Source organism: Homarus americanus, unplaced genomic scaffold (assembly GCF_018991925.1).
Source record: "Homarus americanus isolate GMGI-L3 unplaced genomic scaffold, GMGI_Hamer_2.0 scaffold23578, whole genome shotgun sequence".
Classification (NCBI taxonomy): Eukaryota; Metazoa; Arthropoda; class Malacostraca; order Decapoda; family Nephropidae; genus Homarus; species Homarus americanus.
The window spans coordinates 4,273,346-4,293,200 of NW_024733231.1; the positions used below are offsets into that span (position 1 = coordinate 4,273,346).

Consider the following 19,855-nt stretch of genomic DNA (forward strand, 5'->3'; position numbering starts at 1 on the left):
GTTAGCTTTGTCATAAAATTCTCGTGTATTATAATTATGTGTGATGATGGTACGAGATATTGATGAAATCATACTGAATTAATTGTTTTGATGTTTACTGATATAAAATGGGACTAGATAATTGTGTATTGATGGTTGATGCTATTGAAAATACCGCGCACTACCAACCTCCACCCTAGCTAAGCTCAGAGGGCGGGGGGGAGGTAGTCAGAGTTAATCCATTTACCTGTTGTCTGGCTTGTCTGAGCACTACCGAATAGTTTCTGAGTTAGGAAGTCTGTTATTTGAGACGTTTATACTAATGACCCCTAAGTGCTTCAGCTAGACTTTCATTTGTTTCTCGTTGCGTGTCGCGAAGTGTGGAATGGTATACAGTGAACTTGACCCGCATTATTATTATTATTATTATTATTATTATTATTATTATTATTATTATTATTATTATTATTGCTGCTCTTGGTCTCATGGTTGATAGATATGTGTGTGTTTGTTTTGTATGTAAAGTATGTATTTATGTAGGTGTGTGTGTGTGTGAGGGAGGAAATGATTCATGGAAGCCGTGTAGACATGCTTGTGATGTGTGTAGTGGTGCAGCAGTATATGACCGTGTTTAAGGCCGTGTGGTCAGGCAGACTCACACAAGGCCGTAGTTACAGTCTGTCGTGTGTGTACCAGCTGTGGGTCGTGTTTTTGTGTCACACTCGCTCGTTGACTCCGCCTCGCTTAACCAAATTTAATCTAACCTAACCTAACCTTACCTAAACTGATCTAACATAACCTAAACTAATCTACCCTAACATAACTTAAACCAAACCTTATCTAATCCACACTACCCTAACCAAAACCTAACCTAACCCTTCCACAGGTAACATAATTTAATCAACAGGTGAGATAACTAAAGGTGTATTAAAATCAAATATCCAGATGACCTTAATATATAACTTAACACGACCAACGGACACTACTTCAGGTATGCCATCATCTACAGCACAACTACGAGGTGTTTGAGACAGTTATGTGACCTAAAGAATTATGCCTCGTAGGGTGACCGCATCATTACAGTACGAATTACAGTACAGTAACCGAAATTTTTACGACTGTACTTCTGGGTTAAACAAAAATTTTAATGTACTGTGCTGAGTTTCCGGTGAGTGAGTTTGTCAGGTACTGTACATATGTTTTGGGGGTTGGGCAGGATGGGGGTGTGGTGGAGGGGTGAGGGTGTGGGGAGATGGGGGTGTGGTGGAGGGGTGGGTGGGGTGTATTGTGGGGGCCTGTGTGTGTGTATGTATGTATGTTTGTATGTCAGCCAGCAGGGGAGAGGGGGGGTGATAAACCAGGTATCAATTGAGCGGTTCTATAGACGAGGGAGGGACCTAATTACCCAGGAATGTCAGCGGAGGATGTCCACGAGAACCTGACCAACACGTTAAGGGAGAGGTAACTGAGGACCTCTACATTAACACAACTGTACTACTGATGTTGAAGACCTTGAGAGAACCTGTACCCTTGAGGGGGGGGGAGAGGGGGAGGTGGAGGAAGAACAAATATCACAATAATTAGCATCACATAAGGGCATCTAACTTATAAGAGGTTAAATACCATGTTAAAGGATGTACTGTAACAAGGGGGTAAGGACCATGTTGAAGGATGCACTGTAACAAGAGGGTAAACATTACGTGGACAATATTTGATCATGGTGGCCGAGAACTGATCATCAAACATAAATCATGATCAAAACTAACCCAGAAGGTGAACAACATTAATGCCAATTGACTGGGATAAATGAGGCGTATTTAATTAATCCAAGTAAATTGACACACCTGTGCTTAGAGGTAGACTTGACGAAGAGAATTGTCACATGTGGAGCCAGACCGAAGCGGTGATTACCAGACTAGTATGTTGATTTGGGTGAGAGAGAGAGAGAGAGAGAGAGAGTGTAGACTGACAGGTGTATTATATCAGTATCGGGGGAAAATTTATACCACACGTGACCAACCTGACGAAGGGAACATAGAGGTGAGTATGTATGAGTCTTCACTTAGGGGCGGCGGAGGAGGTGGTCAGGTCTTTTATCATTTTTTTTGTCTGACACGATAATTTGACCTTGGATGACTAACACGAGTATAGCGTCATATTCGTCACAGGAAGGAAGAGATAACACAGCGAGATATGCCTTCAGTGGTGCCAGGACACTGTGGTTATGAGACTGAGACGTTCCTAAAGGTCATGTGGGTCCGAATATCACCCTTGTTATATTGGGGACTTTAACACACGCAGATAAAGACCCATTACTACCTTGACCCATAACTATGCTGTAGGTGGACAGGTGCAGGCTGGTGGTGTCGTATTAGAGGATGGCATCGCTCCTCCTCCAGAAGTATACTGTAGGAGCTCACGGCGGTCTCTCTCTCTCTCTCTCTCTCTCTCTCGGGGCAAGAGATGAGTAGTGGGTGTTTATGGTGACGGAGGCGCGGCAGGGGTGGAACACGGGGGAGTAAGGAAGTATCCTGACAGTGGTGAGTCAACTAGGTCACTACAGTGAGGTTTAGCCTTACGTGGTCTGTGACGCATGATGTGTACACGGAGTAGTAGAGAGGGTGTGGTGTGGTGTAGGGTGTGGTGTAGGGTGTGGTGTGGTGTGTGGGTGGTGTAGTGTGATGTGGTGTAGTGTGGTGTGGTGTGGTGTGTGGGTGGTGTAGTGTGTGGTGTGGTGTAGGGTGTGGTGTGTGGGTGGTGTGGTGTAGGGTGTGGTGTAGTGTGTGGTGTGGTGTAGTGTGTGGTGTGATGTGATGTGGTGTAGTGTGTGGTGTGGTTGGCCTCCTACTTACTGTATCTGTATATATTAGTTTTATTAAGTTTAGTACGGTATTTTTATCCGGTACTTTGAGACAATTTTTCTGTGACTTATTTCCCATGACTTCATCCATGACTTTATTCCTCTAACCTTTTTTTCCTTGATTGGAATTTTCCCAACACATATATACCCAAGTTATATCACCATGCTGTTCATTTTTATCATTATTATTATTATTATTATTATTATTAGTAGTAGTAGTAGCAGTGGTGGTATTATTATTATTGTTGTCGTCGTCATCTTCACTACAACTATCAGTGATGTAGTAAATGGGAGCAGAAGTTAGTTTGGCTGAGTGCATGTTATCAACTCTCATGGTGCTAGTGTAACCCTCTCCCCCCTTAACCCCCTCTCACCCTTTAACCCTCTCCCCCCTTAACCCCCTCTCACCCTTTAACCCCTCCCCCCTTTACCCCCACCAAGTAGTATAATGCCTCAGGGAGTATAATTATAAGCCCGGATTTAATATGCTTTACCAAGGGCGTATGATTGAATTTATTTATGATAGGCACACACACACACACACACACACATACACACACACACGATGGTTGCAGTGTGGTATTTGGTAAAGATAACAACTGTACCGGTTGTTTTGTTATATCGTCTACGAACAAGTATATAACGTAACAACAAACATTATTTTTTGTTCTTGTTCCATAAATGTTGAAGCGTGACGGACCAGTGTTTTTTTTTTAATATCATTCAATCTTGGTGTGATTGAAGTCAAGCTTGGCTAGATCCTCCCCCCCCCCCACACACTTGGCTATCTTGCGGTGGACCTAGCCTTGTGTGTGTGTGTGTGTGTGTGTGTGTGTGTCTGTCTGTCTTCTACCCCCGTCTCCACGCCTCCCCTCCCCACACTCGACAGGTAAAGCCAGTTAATTTGATCACACTAGGTATAGAATCACGAGGAGAGAAGAGGGGCAAGTTTTTATTCCCTCGTTGCTTGCTTGCTTGACCGCGTTACTGTCGTGTAGTGCGAGAGAAGAACCTGTAACCTGCCTCCCTGTAACCTGCTTGCTTGTAACCTGCTTGGATGGATGGGAACGGTAGGGAACTCAGGGTCAGTAGGTCGAGTGTGATAACTGATAACTAAAACTCGCTTACCAACTTGTATTTAGTTTTGTTTATTCTTATTATTTTTAAATTTTGTTTCTTCTATTTTTCGTTTTTTTCTTCTTCCTCTTTAATTTCTTGACTATTCTTTGTTTTCTTCTTACTTATTATTTTTTCTTATTCTTTCTTCGTCGTCTCTCCTCCTTTCCTCCTCTTCTCCTCTCCTCTTTTCCTCCTCTTCTCCTCTCCTCTTTTCCTCCTCTTCTCCTTTCCTCTTCTTCATTCTTCCTCTTCTTCTTATCTTTCTTTCCCTCGCCGTTTTAATCTAATCTCCCGTTTTAAGTGACGATTTCTTCCCCAAACGTTAAGACATAGACGTCACCTGGCGGATCCAAAACGTTCGTGACCAGAACGTTTTTGGCGGTCCCGTTGGCGTTTTCGGGAGTGGGGTGGGTGGGGTGGGGTGGGGGTGGGTTACGTAGCCTAGTTATGTTGATGATAGTAGTGTAGGCGGAAGTGTGGAGGAAGGGTGGGGGTGGGTGGGTGGGTGGGTGGGTGGGTGGGTGAGTGGGTGGAGTGAGGACGTTTTCTGCTTCGCCCACGAGTCCCGTACGTTGAAGGTGGTGTGGGTGGGGGGTGAGGAGGGTCGGTTTTGAGGTGGAGAGGGGGATACCGTCATGGCGTTATATTCACAGCAGTTTGGAGTTGGACACGTGAATATTACTCGTAAGTGCTGAGGCTTCCGTATCGATGCACGCAATATAGTTAACGGTAAATGCACGCAATATACTGTAACGGTAGTACACACAATATTGTTTTTTCTTACAGTAATGCACGCAATATTGTTTTTTCTTAGTAATGCACGCAATATTGGTTTTTGACTAATGCACGCAATATGGTGGATTTTAAACTAGAGCGTTTGAACAACTCTCCCACGCGAGGCTATAACTACGCCATCTGTCGCTTATAACCACAAACTACATCCACGAACCAAAAAACAGAAGCGCATCAAATATAAACTTACTTCAGCTCAAAGTTAAACAGTTAGGTGCAGTTTTATCAATATAATTTACCAAGATTATTCATTTTATCCGTACTTGTGAGAATTTTGGCGGTTGGGGGTTCGCGGTCAGCGGTTTCGTGTTTATACCATCCCGCGTTTACCGTTCCGGACCGCAATTTTTATTTTTTATTTTTAATATTTTTTATTTTATTTTTAGAATTCATAAGGCGAGGTGAATGTGCTTTAGTTCAACACCTGTTATGTTCATTTGTCTTTTATTTTATTGGACATTGTATTTTTAGCGATTTTTTTTATAAATGCTTTTCTTAGTGTAATGAAATGTTATTATTTTAGTGAAGCATTCGTATTTTTATAAACACCTGTTATTTTAGTGAACAATTATTATTATATTGAACAATTTATTTTAGTGAACACCTGTCAATTTACTAAGCACCTGTCAATACAATATAGTCCCTACCTGTCAATACACTGTAGTGGATGACTATAGTGTAATATATGAGTGGTGAATGGCTGTAGGATATCGATTGAGTAATGGTGCGCGTGTGTCGTTAGCCTTACACAACCACATATCCAAACTGTAGGTAGCATGTCAGTAGCATTTATGGGGGGGCTATTTACTGGTGTCTGTCTGTGGTATGTAGTAGGTGGAAGGAACTGCTGGTGAGACTATAATAAGTGGTTGCTGCATCTTTCCTTACTGTTATGAGAGAGGGGGGGTGAGTGAGAGAGGAAGAGAGACAATAAGAGACAGATAAGAAAGACAGACAGAAAGAGAGAGAGAGAGGGAGGTGGGTTTTGGATATGCAGGGAGGGGCAAGTTATCGTACTCAAGGGGTTAAATCATCGTACTCAAGGTGTTGGAGTACGTTAGAGTCCTGTGTTATATACTGTATTGGTGTCGGGATTAACAAAGGCGAGGGGCGGTACCTCAGTGGCTGGTGTTAAGTGATGGTGGTGGTCAGTGGGTGGCGGTAAGTGGGGGTGGTGGGCGGTATGTGGCACTGGTGGGCGGTGGGTGGCACTGGTGGGGGATGGTGGGTGGCGTTTGTGGACCGTGGGGGCGTTGGTGGGCGGTATGTGGCACTAGTGGTGGTGGTGGGCTTGTATAACAAGCGGAATGCCGGCTTGTCGGTGGGTTGATGTATTTCTCTCTCTCTCTTTAAACCCTGACAGGTGTGTGCGCGCGTGTGTGTGTTATGAGGCAGGTGTGGACGTGACAGGTGTGTGGGTGGGGTGACAGGTGTGTGTAGGTGAGTAGGCGTGACAGGTGTATTGAGTGGGTGTGACAGGTGTGTGGGTTAGGACTAGGAAATAATTAGCTACCTGTGACATGAAGTGAAATCTGTTTTTTTACAGGTAACTTCAATTAACCTGTGACGAGACTTACGAGAGACAGGCGTACACACAGCCTATTTGACAGGTGAGAGAGAGAGAGAGAGACCATCTTGACACGTCTAAAATTTTAAGGATGGTCTGAGTTGAAACTGTAGGCAACGTCAGTCCCCTGTTGTGTCTGTCTGCCTCTGTGTGTGTGTCTAGTCTGTCTGTCTGTCTGCCTCTGTGTGTGTGTCTGTCTGTCTGTCTGTCTGCCTCTGTGTGTGTGTCTAGTCTGTCTGCCTCTGTGTGTGTGTCTAGTCTGTCTGTCTGTCTGCCTCTGTGTGTGTGTCTCTAGTCTGTCTGCCTCTGTGTGTGTGTCTAGTCTGTCTGTCTGTCTGTCTCTGTGTGTGTGTGTCTGTCTGTCTAGTCTGTCTGCCTCTGTGTGTGTGTCTAGTCTGTCTGCCTCTGTGTGTGTGTCTCTGTCTGTCTGTCTGCCTCCTGTCTGTGTGTGTGTGTCTGTCTGTCTGTCTGTCTGTCTGTGTGTGTCTAGTCTGTCTGCCTCTGTGTGTGTGTCTAGTCTGTCTGTCCGTCTTCATAAGGTTAAAGTTCGAGGTCAAACATATGAAGACGAGAGGCTCTCTGGGATGGATTCTAAATATGACAGAGGAATTTTAACTATTTTCTAGTGTGTGTGTGTGTGTGTGTGTGTGTGTGTGTGTGTGTGTGTGTGTGTGTGTGTGTGTGTGTGTGTGTGTCCCTTTACGTATTAACACTGCTGTCATGTTACTACCACGGCCAGCCACACCCCACCACTACCACGTGCATACCACATCCTGTTGCTACCGCCTTCCAGCCTACCACACCCCACCACCACTACACCTACCAACACCACCACCACACACCACCACCACACACACACACCACCACCACCACCCACACCACACCACCACCACACCCACCACACCTACCACCACCACACCCCCACACCCCACCACCACCACACCCACCACACCCCACCACCACACCCACCCACCACACCACCACCACACCACCACCACCACACCCACCACCACCACCACCACCACCACCACCACCACCACCACACCACCACCCACCACACACCACACTGCCACCCACACCACCACCACACCACACACACCCCACCACCACCACACCACCACACCACCACACCACCACCCACCACCACCACACCACCACACCACACACCACCACCCACCCACCACCACCACACCTACCACACCCACCCACCACCACCACCACCACACCACCACCACCACACCCACCACCACACCACTACACCTACCACACCCCACCACACCGACCACATTAAGGGTGTGGTAGGTGTCACACTGTATCTACCCAATCGAAATTGTATCACAGTCGATTGTATCTAAAGTAACCTTGATATAGTACACGATTTGATCACCTCTTACAAGGGACACAAAGAGAGAGAGAGACCCCAGTAGAAGAGATACACACAGGAGAGAAAGGTCAAAGGTCACTTCTTGGCATACTTGACATCCCAGCAACAGTGCCCCGCGTTCAGTCTAGTGGGGTGCGGTGGGCGAGTGGATAATAGTACTCGTCTTTTGGTCTTAGGGTTGTTGGTTCGATCCCTTGGTATTCTTAGTTCACCCAGACGTAAATTGGCCAGTTTAGATTAGTTTGGGTTAGGTTAGTTTGGGTAGGGTTGGGTTAGGCTAGGTTGGAATCAGGTTAGTTTAGACTAGGTTAATTTAGTTTAGGTTAAGTTAATTTTGAGTAGTTTTAGGTCAGGTTATGGCATTTAGTTTAGAACAGGTCAGGCCAGGTAAGGTCAGGTCAGGTCAGGTCAAGCATTATGATAGCCCCAGAAAGGTCAAATAGCCAAGGTCATAAATTCCAACTACTAAGCAGGGTCATTTGGGAAGTGACTCGAGTGTAGTGTGGGCGGTGATAACACATAACTAGGCACTCATCTTGGCACCCCACTCCTGGTACCCCTCTTCCCCCCACTCGTCCTGCGTCTTGACCTTGGTGGAGTGGGGTTAGGGGGTGGTTAAGAGGGGTAGGAGGGAGAGAAGGGGTGACAGAGTTGAGTGGGTGGATAAGATAGTGGAGTGGGACGGTGAGAGGGATGGTAAGGGAAGGAGAGAGAGTGGGGTGGAGTGAGAGGGGTTGGAGGATCAGATAATGGAATGGGGGGAGGGTAAGGTAGAGAGGGGTTGGGGGATAAGTGAGAGGCTGAGGGTGGGAAGGAGAGTGGAGTGGGAGGGTAAGAGGGGAGAGAGGGGGATGAGAGGGGGAGAGTATTGAGAGAGAGAGAGGGAGGTTGTTATACCAAAGAACAATATTATACATAGTTGAACATTATACATAGTTATATACATAGATGAAGAACAGCCAGTATACATAGTCATATACACAGGAGAACAGCCAGTATACATAGTCATATACACAGGAGAACAGCCAGTATACATAGTCATATACACAGGAGAACAGCCAGTATACATAGTCATATACACAGGAGAACAGCCAGTATACATAGTCATATACACAGGAGAACAGCCAGTATACATAGTCATATACACAGGAGAACAGCCAGTATACATAGTCATATACACAGGAGAACAGCCAGTATACATAGTTATATACACAGGAGAACAGCCAGTATACATAGTCATATACACAGGAGAACAGCCAGTATACATAGTCATATACACAGGAGAACAGCCAGTATACATAGTTATATACACAGGAGAACAGCCAGTATACATAGTCATATACACAGGAGAACAGCCAGTATACATAGTCATTTACACAGAACAGCCAGTATACATAGTCATATACACAGGAGAACAGCCATTATACATAGTCATATACACAGGAGAACAGCCAGTATACATAGTTATATATAGATGAAGAACAGGTTGAAACAAGGCCATTGAAGAGGTCTGCCGCTACCACACCTAACAGGGCACTTCCGGGTACTGTGTGGGGCACCTTCCTGTACTGTACCCTTTCACTTGTACTCTTGACTTAGTGCTCTCTGTAACCCTTCACCTGCACTCTCTGTAACTCTTTACCTGTACTCTTCATCTGTACTCTTGACTTGTACTCTCTGTAATTTTACTTATACTCGTGACCTGCACTCTTGACCTGTACCTGTCACTTGTACTCTTGACCTGTACTCTACCCATCACCTGTACTCTGTCTCTACCTATCACTTTTACTCACTGTAACATATCACCTGTACTCATAACCTGTACTCTTTCGCTTTACCAATCAACTGTACTCAAACTACCTATGATCTGTTATTGTTTCGATGTTGTTATACCGGTGTAATTAATGGTGTTATTTGGTTATGTCAGTAGGGGGGTAGCGAGACGAGATCATGTAGGATATCGTTAAACTGAGATATCGTTAAACTGAAATATTGTTAGACTGAGATATCGTTAGACTGAGATATCGTTAAACTGAGATATCGTTAGACTGAGATATCGTTAAACTGAGATATCGTTAAACTGAGATATCGTTAAACTGAGATATCGTTAGTGTGTTATAGCTCTTCGTTTGTTATTGTTTTTGTTCGTGTGTTTTTTTATTATCGTTTTTGTTGTTGTTTTTATTATTGTTGTGATTGTTTGTTTTGTTTTTTTTTGCCTATTTACGGGCCAGTGATGCCTCGGGGAACCCATACAGAGGGCATGAGGTGGGCAGACAAGACCACTCAGAGGGCATGAGGCAGACAAGACCACACCTGAGGGCATGAGGTGGCAGACAAGGCCACTCAGGAGGGCAGCGAGGTGGCAGACAAGGCCACCAGAGGCATGGGAGGTAAGCAGACAAGGCCACCCAGAGTGGGCATGAGGTGGCAGACAAGGCCACCAGGAGGCATGAGGTGGCAGACAAGACCACCAGAGGGCATGAGGTGCAGACAAGGCCACTCAGAGGGCATGAGGTAAAGACAAGGCCACTCAGAGGGCATGAGGTGGTGACAAGGCCACTCAGGAGGGCATGAGGTGGCAGACAAGGCCACTCAGAGGGCATGAGGTGGCAGACAAGGCCACTCAGAGGGCGTGAGGTGGCAGACAAGGCCACCTAGAGGGCATGAGGTGGCAGACAAGGCTACTCAGAGGGCGGAGGTGGCAGACAAGGCCACTCAGGAGGCATGAGGTGGCAGACAAGGCCACTCAGAGGGCGTGAGGTGGCAGACAAGGCCACTCAGAGGGCGTGAGATGGTAGACAAGGCCACTCAGAGGGCATGAGGTGTCAGACAAGGCCACTCAGAGGGCATGAGGTGTCAGACAAGGCCACTCAGAGGGCGTGAGATGGTCAGACAAGGCCACTCAGAGAGCATCAGGTGTGTCGTGTTGGCATGAGTTAATTATGCCCTCTGAGTGGTACAAGACCACTTAGCAGGTATATTCCGACTTGAACAGGTGTGCAGGTAAATGAAAGGTCATGCAGGTAAGAAAGGCATCTGCTACCACAACTACCACACCTACGACCACACGTACCACCATTACCACACGTACCACCACTACCACACAGCGTCCTCAAGGGGTTAAAATTATTTGTATCACATTTCCTCTTTTAGTGAAGTTAACGTACGTACGTACGTACGTGTGTGTGTGTATGTGTACATAGGTCAGGGTCTTGTCTATAGTGAAGGTGTCATATGGGAAGGGGGGTGATAGTGTATTGTCAGGCTAGTTATGGTGATGTGATGGTGAGAATGGTAGTGAGTGTCCTTGGTAGTGTTGATGTTGACAATGATTGGTGATGAAGCGTGATGGAAGAGAGAGAGAGAGAGAGAGAGAGAGAGAGAGAGAGAGACCTTCCCTCCCTCCCGCCCTCCCTCCACGACTATTGGTAATAACCCCTATAATATCACGGCCAACAAGCCTTAATGTCCCTCCCTTCCTTCCATTACACCTTCCCCATCGTCGCCCTCCTCCCACCCTCACCTCCCTCCCTCCCTCCCTCCTCCCTCCCTCCCTCCCTTCCTCCCTCACCTTCCTCCTCCCTCCTCCTTCCTTCCTTCTCCCCTCACACCCTCCCTCCCTTCCTCCCACCCTTCCTCCCCCTCACCTCCCTTCTCTCCCTCCCACCCTCCCTCCCTCCCTTCCTCCCACCCTCACCTCCCTCCCTCCCTCCCACCCTCACCTCCCCCCCTCCATCGTCCTCCCTCCTTCCTGCTCTTGCCTCTATTACATCTTCCCTCCCTGTCCCATTTAAAGTCCCTTACCCTACCCTCCCCATACTGTCATCTACTCTCCATTCACCAATACGTATTTCCTCCTCCCTCTCCCCTCTCCACCTCCCTCTCCACTCTCACCCTCCACACTCCTCCCTCTCACCCCTTCCACACTCCTCCCTCTCACCCTCCACCTCCCTCCCTCTCCCTCCTCCACCCTCCACCCTCCCTCCCTCTCACCCTCCACACCTCCCTCCCTCTCACCCTCCACCCTCCCTCCTCCCTCCTCACCCCTCCACCTCCCTCCCTCCTCACCCTCCACTCCCTCCCTCTCACCCTCCACCCTCCCTCTCCCTCCCTCCCTCTCCCCTCCACACTCCCTCCCTCTCACCCTCCACACTCCCTCCCTCTCAATGGTCGCTGCCCGCACTTACTTCACAATACCATGTTTCCTTTATACCGGGTACTCTCCTGCCTCAGTGACCTACCCTTACCAGGAACACAACTCGGCTCTATTGCCTGTTGTGGTTGTTGGTGGGGGTGTTGTGGTTGTTGGTGGGGGTGTTGTGGTTGTTGGTGGGGGTGTTGTGGTTGTTGGTAGAGGTGGTAGTGGTGGTGGTGTTATTATTGGTGTTTTCATTGTTGTTGTTATTGGTGTTGTTATTATTATTATTGTTGTTGTTGTTGTTGTTATTGCTATGATTCATAGTCGAACCTCTACCACCCCCAACAACCCCACCACCCCCCACCACACCATAAATGGGTAATGTGATTATTTTCTCCCAAAGTGCCATATATTTTCCGGTGCCGTAATGAGTCGCCACGTCGTTCACTCTAATTACTGGTCCTGTTATAATTACCTAGAGCTCCAAACTTTTCCTCTCTCTCTCTCGTTATTATTATAGGAATTCTAATTAGTATTTCTCTCTTTACAGATAAGGTGAGAGAGAAATAGTGAGCGAGACGTCTTGAGGTAAGTCTCTCTCTCTCTCTCTCTCTCTCTCTCTCTCATAATGACGGCGAGAACTACAACAACGTATTAATGGGTAAAGTTAGTTCTGAAACCCTCGCCGCCCACATATGCCACCCACCCACCCTTGCCGTCTGTCTGTAGTAGTAGTAGTAATGGCAGGTACCGCCCACATATGCCACCCACCCACCCTTGCCGTCTGTCTGTAGTAGTAGTAGTAGTAGTAGTGGCAGGTACTGCCCACATATGCCACCCACCCACCCTTGCCGTCTGTCTGTAGTAGTAGTAGTAGTAGTGGCAGGTACCGCCCACATATGCCACCCACCCACCCTTGCCGTCTGTCTGTAGTAGTGGCAGGTAAAGTGGAGGACATCAAAAAGTGGTGGGACCTGGTAACATCACGAGGCCCACAAATAAGGTACCACCCAAATGCCAGCAAGTCCTTCCACATTGTGAAGCCAGAACATTATGAACGGGCAATGGAGGCGTTCGGTGGAAGTGAGGTCAAAATAACAAAGGATGGCCAAAGACACCTAGGCGCAGTAATCTTTACGACGGACTTCAAGACCGAGTACGTAACAGTAAAGGTGAATGAGTGGGTTATGGAAATCCAAGCTCTGTCTGAGATTGCTAACACAGAGCCACATGCGGCTTTTGCAGCATTCACCCATGGAGTCAAGCATCGCTGGAACTACCTGATGCTCACTATCCCTGATATCGGACCCCTCTTCCACCCTCTGGAGGAAGCTATCAGCGTCAATTTCATTCCCAAATTAGTGAAACACCCTCACTTAAACCCAGCAGAAAGATCACTCCTTGTACTACCACCGAGACTGGGAGGAATGGGATTGACCAATCCAGGGGAGATTGCTGCCACTGAGCATCAAAACTCAGTTAAGCTCACGGCAGCCCTCACTGACCACATAATAGCTCAGAACGCAACAGGGGAGGTGGATACCAGTGAAGTAAACAAGATTAGAAGGTCCATTACGACAGAACGACAGCACGGCCAAAGTGATAAGTTGCAGCAACTGTTGCTGCAAGTACCAGAGAATTTGAAAAAAAAAGTAGCGATAGCGCAGGAGGTGGGCGCCTCGAACTGGTTAACTACATTACCGATAAGGGCAAATGGTTTCAGTCTTAATAAACAAGAATTTACAGATGCCATTGCTCTAAGGTACGGTCGGCCAGTAGAAGGTTTGCCCTCCCAATGCGTGTGTGGCTCTTCCTACGATGGCGATCAGGCCATGGTGTGCAAGAAAGGGGGCTTCATATGCATGAGGCATGACGAAGTAAGGGACCTCACAGCAAATATGTTGAAGGAAATCTGCCGTGATGTCAGGGTAGAACCGACCCTCCTTCCATTGGACGGTGAGATTTTCCAACATAGGACTTCAAACACATCCAACGAAGCCTGTGTTGTCGTCAGTGCTCTAGGATTCTGGATGCGGAGACAGCGAGCCTTCTTCGACATCAGGATTTTTTATCCCATGGCCGCATGTCACCGTAACTTAGCTCTCGATGCTGCACACAGGAAGAACGAGAACGACAAGATAAGGGGATACAGGGAGAGAATTCAGAAAGTTGATCAAGGCAGCTTCACTCCTCTAGTGTTTACAACCTCTGGTGGGATGGGACCAAGTGCAAGATGCTTCTACGCCAGACTCGCGGAGGTGATATCCGAACAGAAGCAGCAGCCCACAAGTTATGTTACAGCCTGGATGAGATGTCAACTGTCCTCTCTCCTTTGGTCGGCTTTGCTCTGCCTCAGGGGAACGAGAGCATCGGCCCCAAAGCTGACAACAGTTGCAGATATTGACTATGAGGCAACAGTCACTGAATGCTGCATAGATCTGCGGCTCAACTAAATCAACACAGATAGGATAGCTACTTATGTATTAGGATTTTTAATATTAAAGTGGTGGTGGTGGTAGTAGTAGTAGGGAGGCAAGGAGGAGGAAGGGAGGAGAGGAAGGCAAGGAGGAGGAAGGGAGGAGAGGAGGTGGTGGTGGTGTAGGAGGAAGAACGGGTAGTGGCTGGCTGGGTAGGTATGTGTGTGTGTTAGAAACTGGTTGTGTAGTGTACAAGTTGACCACGGGCGATGCTAGTGGCCTCTCTCTCTCTCTCTCTCTCTCATCAGGTGTCATAGCGTGAGAGAGGATAAAACCAGATTTTTATTACACAGGTGAAAGGTAATTACTAAGGCCCCTGTTGCCACCTCTGCCGTGACCTGTGTGTGTTGTTCATCTTGTTCACCTTGTCATGGGTCACCTGGAGGTGAACCTTGACCTCTATCCAAGCTTATTTCACCTGATTCCCCTCCCTCTCCCCTTTCAAGCTTATTTTTTTTTACCTGATGTAACACCTTAGCTTTTACCTGTGTGTGTGTGTGTGTGTGTGTGTGTGTGTGTGTGTGTGTGTGTGTGTGTGTGTGTGTGTGTGTGTGTGTGTGTGTGTGTGTGTGTGTGTGTGTGTGTGTGTGTGTTGTCTTCACCCACTTATCCACCCACCCACTTATCCACCCACCCACTCACCCAACTAGCCAGACAGCCAACCACCTTACTCAACTAGAAATCCACCCAGCTCTACCCCACTCCACCCCACCCCCCCCCCACCCCACCCCACCCCACCCACCCCCCCCCCCACCCCCCCCCCCCACCCCACCCCCCACAAGAGGTCATCCCCCAAGTATCTGCATGATGACAAAAACATGAGTCTTTCCACAGTTACTTATCCTCCTTCCCTCCGCATTCCTTCTTTCCTTCTCTCCCTTCCTTACGCCTTCCATTTTCCCTACCTCCCTCCTGTTCCACCCTCCTTCCCTACCTACCTACCCACGTCCTTCCTTCCTTCGACGCACACAGTTACGTAATTTATTAGCTTCCTCATGAATCACCGGAGAGCACTGTATAGAATCGGTGTGTGTGTGTGTGTGTGTGTATGTGTGTGTGTGTGTGTGTGTGTGAGATTGTTATTCAGTTCCCGACGAATTGAATTGATTTATTTTTCGTGAGGGCAGAGAGAGAGAGAGTGAGTTTGTGTCCTCCCTGATAGTTAGATATACTCCCTGACAGATATACCCCTTTGATCCCTCCCGTGGGTGGAACAGGTGGTGGCGTCTGGTATAGGTTGAACATATCATTTATCCCTGATGGTATACAGTGGGTAATGAACCTTGTTGATCTGAATGAGTCCCTGGCTGTTTGAGTTGGTAAGGACTCTGTAAACACTAACATCAAGGGACTCTGTAAACACTAACATCAAGGGACTCTGTAAACACTAACATCAAGGGACTCTGTAAACACTAACATCAAGGGACTCTGTAAACACAACATCAAGGGACTCTGTAAACACTAACATCAAGGGACTCTGTAAACACAAACAACTCATCAAGGGACTCTGTAAACACTAACATCAAGGGACTCTGTAAACACTAACATCAAGGGACTCTGTAAACACTAACATCAAGGGACTCTGTAAACACTAACATCAAGGGACTCTGTAAACACTAACATCAAGGGACTCTGTAAACACTAACATCAAGGGACTCTGTAAACACAAACATCAAGGGACTCTGTAAACACTAACATCAAGGGACTCTGTAAACACAAACATCAAGGGACTCTGTAAACACCAAACATCAAGGGACTCTGTAAACACAAACATCAAGGGACTCTGTAAACACAAACATCAAGGGACTCTGTAAACACAAACATCAAGGGACTCTGTAAACACCAAACATCAAGGGACTCTGTAAACACAAACATCAAGGGACTCTGTAAACACCAACATCAAGGGACTCTGTAAATACAACATCAAGGGACTCTGTAAACACCAAAAACATCAAGGGACTCTGTAAACACAAACATCAAGGGACTCTGTAAACACCAACATCAAGGGACTCTGTAAACACAAACATCAAGGGACTCTGTAAACACAACATCAAGGGACTCTGTAAACACAACATCAAGGGACTCTGTAAACACAAACATCAAGGGACTCTGTAAACACAAACATCAAGGGACTCTGTAAACACTAACATCAAGGGACTCTGTAAACACAAACATCAAGGGACTCTGTAAACACTAACATCAAGGGACTCTGTAAACACAAACATCAAGGGACTCTGTAAACACTAACATCAAGGGACTCTGTAAACACAAACATCAAGGGACTCTGTAAACACTAACATCAAGGGACTCTGTAAACACCAACATCAAGGGACTCTGTAAACACCAACATCAAGGGACTCTGTAAACACTAATCAAGGGACTCTGTAAGCACTAACATCAAGGGACTCTGTAAACACTAACATCAAGGGACTCTGTAAACACTAGCATCAAGGGACTCTGTAAACACTAACATCAAGGGACTCTGTAAACACTAACATCAAGGGACTCTGTAAACACAAACATCAAGGGACTCTGTAAACACTAACATCAAGGGACTCTGTAAACACTAGCATCAAGGGACTCTGTAAACACTAGCATCAAGGGACTCTGTAAACACTAGCATCAAGGGACTCTGTAAACATTCCTCTTAAGTTGTATAGTGAGAAAGTGAGATTTGTATAGTGAGAGAGAACTGGATCACCTTGACTGCACCTGGAGAGAGAGAGAGAGAGAGAGGGGGTGGGGGAGGGTAGTGACTGACTGACTGGTGGTGGGGAAATAAGGTTGAGGTTTTGTGTGTGTCTCTTAACCTTGATTTAATTGCAGTACCGACATTGGCATTTACTGTGTGTGTGTGTGTGTGTGTGTGTGTGTTTCCGGGCAGAACTCACCCACTATCCACCTCTTGTCATATGCTGATTAAGTTTGCGTTAGGTATGTTAAGTTTGCGTCTGATTAGGTTAAGTAGTCGCCCAAAGTTAGATCACATCCAGCAGAGGCTAACATAATGACGTTACTGGTTCATATTTAGAAGAGGGTGTGAACTTGTTGATGGGTTAGATACGGCAGGAGGTGGCTGTTGGTTCATATCCAGTAGATGATGTTGGCTTGAGATCCACGTCACGAAGCTATAGATTGGTTCACATCCACCACAAGAATCCGTAACTTAACCCACTTCCACCTCAAGACGTCATCATTTAACCCACATCCACCCCAAGACGTCATCATTTAACCCACATCCACACAAGACACCATCACTTAACCCACATCTACCAGGGGAGAATTATTTATTCACATCCACTAAAAGCACCCTGAAGAGGTTCCCAGTGTCAGAGTTTAGACAGAGGCTTGCCGACAGGAGGGAGATGAAGGGTGAGGGGACAAGGAGGAGAGGTAGAAGGGGTGAGGGGACAGGGAGGAGAGGGGTGAGGGGACAAGGAGGAGAGGGGTGAGGGGACAAGGAGGAGAGGGTGTGGAGGGGGAGGTGTGGGAGGGGCAGGAGGAGAGGAGCGTGGGAGGGGGCAAGGAGGAGAGGGCGTGGGAGGGGTATACAACAAGACGTGTGGGTGTTTGTTTACTCTGAGTGGCGTGAGAGGTGGGGGAGGAGAGGGTGCGAGGCGTTCCTGGGGGTGGATGTCTGAGTTCCTCTCAAGTTTCATTCATCAGCGTCAATTTGTGGCTTATGGTGTTATTTGTTGGTTGTAGTGGTGTTAATTGTGCTTACAGTGGTGACTTATTTGGCTCTCTCTCTCTCTCTCTCTCTCTCTCTCCCCCATCTCTCTCCTCTCCCCCTCTCCTTCCTCCTTCCCCTCCCCCCCCTCCTTCCCCCTCCCCCGGACAGATTAATTCTCCCTCTAATCACGGTAATCTCTCCTCAGATCACTACAGGTAGGGTTGAGGTGTCGCTAATTACACTCTACCTGGCCTCGGGGATTCCTAAAGGTGCTCCCATACCATAGATGTGGCCAGAGAAACTGTGGTTGTGGCGTTATTGTGGTAGTGGTGTCGTGTGGCTAAAGTGCGGCAATTTTGTTTTATTGTTGTTGTGGTTCAGCCATTGGATTAAATTGGCTAACCCTGATTAAGACTTAACCTTCCTTGTGTGGTAATATTCGCCTCTTATCCTTCTCGTGTTTCTGATTGGCTGGTTAATGCTTCCTTTACCCTCCTCCCTCCCTCCTCCTCCCTCCCTCCCTCCCTCCCTCCCTCCCCTCCTCCTCCTCCCCTCCCTCCCCTCCTTCCTTCCTTCCTTCCTTCCTTCCTTCCTTCCTCTCCCTCCTCCCTCCCTCCTCCCTCCCTCCCTCCTCTCCTCCCTCCTTCCTTCCTTCCTTCTTCCCTTCCTTCCTTCCTTCCTTCCTTCCTTCCTTCCTTCCTTCCTTCCCTCCATACATGCATACATATCATCCTTCCTTCCCTGCCGTGTGTGTTTGTGTATGAGAGAGAGAGTGTGTGTGTGTGTGTGTGTGTGTGTGTGTGTGTGTGTGTGAGGTGACAGGTGTTGATCATTAACCCCCACTTCCCCCATCAGTACACCTGGGTCACCTGTCCCCCACACACCTGTCAAGACGCACCCTGACTTGCTCGCTCACCGTAAGTTTTGGCTACAGGACTTGACTTGTCTATTACTGATGGAAAAATATATTGGAAGATGTTCTATAGGTTAGGTTAGAATTAGGAAATACACACACACACACACACACACACATACACACACATATCATTCTCACAAACTTACATCTCTCTCTCTCTCTCTCTATGGTATTTCAGGCTTTAACAGTGACAAAACCCCGATAAGTTATGGTGTGGCACCTCGTCCTTCATGCTGTGTTGCTGTACTGTTCATGCTGTGTTGCTTTGTTCGTTGTGTTTTGCTGCTGTTCATGCTGTTTGCTTTGCTGTTCGTTGTGTTGCTGTACTGTTCATGCTGTGTTTGCTTCTTATTCGTTGTGTTGCTGTACTGTTCATGGTGTGTTGCTGTACTATTTCATGCTGTGTTTATTTATACTGAATTCCTGTGTGTGTGTGGGGGGGGTGGTAGAGACTGCCTGCCTTGTCTAGAGGGTCAACATAGAGGCATTCACTAGTACTGTCCTCGTCTGCTGGGTGGGATGAGGGTGTAGTAGTGGGTGGGAGAAGGACGGTGTGGTGGGTGGGATGAGGGTGTAGTAGTGGGTGGGAGAAGGACGGTGTGGTGGGTGGGATGAGGGTGTAGTAGTGGGTGGGAGAAGGACGGTGTGGTGGGTGGGATGAGGGTGTAGTAAGGTAGGCTGAGTGTGATGTTAGGGTACTGTATGGACCACCTGTAATTAATTCTCTTTACCTTTATTTTTTGTTTATTTGTTTATCTGTTTGTGTATGATGTAAACAAAGGGTACGTGACGTAAATGGCGGTCATCAACATCCGGGACACGCACACACACGCACACGCACACGCACACACACACACACACACACACACACACTGCCCGCATCATTGTTTTAGTAATGAGTCCGGAAATCCTAGTGTCTGTGTGTAGCGGTACTTTCATGAGGTAAT

At 47.3% G+C, this 19,855-nt stretch overlaps 1 protein-coding gene across 6 annotated transcripts in view; it reads left to right on the forward strand.

The window, feature by feature from the left end:
- LOC121869573 (protein-tyrosine sulfotransferase-like) overlaps positions 1-19,855 on the forward strand; it is a 35,952-nt gene that overhangs the window by 5,966 nt on the left and 10,131 nt on the right. Inside the window, exons 2-3 of one of the 6 annotated variants that reach the window (XM_042370996.1) lie at positions 6,297-6,360; positions 12,393-12,430. The exons of 1 other annotated variant lie outside the window; for it this stretch is intronic. The gene's annotated coding sequence lies outside the window, so the exon portion shown is untranslated. The remainder of the gene's footprint in view (positions 1-6,296; positions 6,361-12,392; positions 12,431-19,855) is intronic. 4 more of the 6 variants (XM_042370994.1, XM_042370997.1, XM_042370998.1 and 1 more) reach the window with 4 other exon arrangements.